The 2,418-nt window shown below is 36.4% G+C and overlaps 1 pseudogene; it reads left to right on the top strand.

The window, feature by feature from the left end:
* Nucleotides 1–1,332, top strand: part of LOC125810280 (protein Ycf2-like) — a 9,371-nt pseudogene extending 8,039 nt beyond the window's left edge.
* The last annotated feature ends 1,086 nt before the right edge of the window (nt 1,333–2,418 follow it).

The following is a 2,418-nucleotide window of genomic DNA, read 5'->3' on the forward strand; positions in this document are numbered from 1 at the left end:
GATCCGCTCTTCATAGACAAACTTTGGATTTGCGATCCCAGGTAAGATCGGTTCAGGATCATGGGATCCTTTTCTATCAGATAGGAAGGGTTGTAGCACAAAATGTACTTCTAAGTAATTGCCCCATAAATCCTATATCTATCTATATGAAGAAGAAATCATGTAACGAAGGGGATTCTTATTTGTACAAATGGTACTTCGAGCTTGGAACGAGCATGAAGAGATTAACGATACTTCTTTATCTTTTGAGTTGTTCTGCCGAATCGGTCGCTCAAGATCTTTAATCTTTATCCGTACCCGATGAAAAAAATGGGATCACTTCTTATGGACTCGTTGAGAATGATTCTGATCTAGTTCATGGCCTATTAGAAGTAGAGGGCGCTCTGGTGGGATCTTCACAGACAGAAAAAGATGCAGTCAGTTTGATAATGATCGAGTGACATTGCTTCTTCGGCCCGAACCGAGGAATCCCTTAGATATGATGCAAAAGGGCTCTTGGTCTATCCTTGATCAGAGATTTCTCTATGAAAAATATGAATTGGAGTTTGAAGAAGGGGAGGGAGAAGGAACCCTTGACCCGCAGGAGGATTTATTCAATCACATAGTTTGGGCTCCTAGAATATGGCGCCCTTGGGGCTTTCTATTTGATTGTATCGAAAGGCCCAATGAATTGGGATTTCCCTATTGGTCCAGGTCATTTCGGGGCAAGCAGATAATTTATGATGAAGAGGATGAGCTTCAAGAGAATGATTCGGGGTTCTTGCAGAGTGGAACCATGCAGTACCAGACACGAGATAGATCTTAAGGCCTTTTTCGAATAAGCCAATTCATTTGGGACCCTGCAGATCCACTCTTTTTCCTATTCAAATATCAGCCCCCTGCTCTGTGTTTTCACATCAAGAATTATTTGCAGATGAAGAGATGTCAAAGGGGCTTCTTACTTCCCAAACAGATCCTCCTACATCTATATAAAAACGCTGGTTTATCAAGAATACGCAAGAAAAGCACTTCAAATTGTTGATTAATCGTCAGGGATGGCTTAGAACCAATAGTTCATTATCTAATGGATCTTTCCGTTCTAATACTCTATCCGAGAGTTATCAGTATTTATCAAACTTGTTCCTATCTAACGGAACGCTATTGGATCAAATGCCAAAGACATTGTTGAGAAAAAGATGGCTTTTCTCGGATGAAATGACTAACCGCCTACCAGCTACCGCCACCGCCGGCGGTGGCCACCACCCCTTGGCCGAAAAAATCTTAAAATTTTTACCACTTCTTCCTTTCATCTTCCTCTACACAAATTCGCAAACCATTCATTCATATTCATAGCCAAACTCCGTAGATCTAAGAAAAACCAAACATAAATCTTCACCTTTTTCTTTAGATTTACGAACTTTCGGCCATCCCCGTCCTATATCCTTTACATAAAAGTGTAGAGCTCTTCAAGGGCTATCCTTTGATGTAAAGTTTATATCCAAAATCCGTCAAAAAAATTCCGGTGGAATTTTCCGGCGACCTCCAATCGTCCTAAAATTTATGTCAACCATTTGCCCCTCTCATCCTCTATCCAAATCCGTCATTATCACATTTTAAAAACTATATAAGTTGTTTTGATGCCGGATTTGTATTGTTTTGTTAGTGTTCTTCAAGTTCATGTTTAAGTTGTTGCTTGAGTTTTATTATTATTATTATTTTTGTTTTATTTTTTAATTTCATTTTTATTTCTTATTTTTATTTTTCTGCCTTATTTGTTGTGTTTGATCTTCAAAATAGTTTACATGTTTAGATTTTGTGTTAGTGGACTGATTTTGTTCTGATTTTTGGGTCTTGATCAATTTTGGGTCTATTTTAAAATTTTCAGATGACCCATTTAACTATTATTCAATTAATGAGTAAAAGAAATGGGTCATCCAAAATGACATTTTGGGGCCTATTCTAAATTTTCAGATGACCCATTTAGCTATTATTCAATTAATGAATAAAAGAAATTGGTCATCTAAAAGGGCAATGTAGTCTTTTAATTAATTTTATCTTGAAAAAAGAAAAAAAGGAAATTTCATTGGTCATCTTGGGTGGCACCTTGGGAAAACAACGAGTCCAATGCATGCATTGGCTCTTAAGTTCTTAAGAAGAGTGAGGGGTTTAATGCTCCACACCTATTTAAAATCCATTCTTCTTTCATTTCAAGGGAAGGAAAAAAAAAAGAGAAAGAACAAGAACAGAAAATTAGAAGAGGAAAAATCATTACTTCTAAAAAGAAAAAATATATATATATTTCATCTTGGGTGGTCTTTTGGGAGGGGAATTGAGTTTTGCTTTCATCATTGTTTTGTCATCATCTCTCTAGATATATTTCTTTCCTTACACTTTGCAATGTAATTTCAAACATAATGAAGCATGTTTATATTTTTTATT

The sequence above is a fragment of the Solanum verrucosum genome, unplaced genomic scaffold (genome assembly GCF_900185275.1).
Source record: "Solanum verrucosum unplaced genomic scaffold, falcon-dt-bn FXZP01000038.1, whole genome shotgun sequence".
Lineage (NCBI taxonomy): Eukaryota > Viridiplantae > Streptophyta > Magnoliopsida > Solanales > Solanaceae > Solanum > Solanum verrucosum.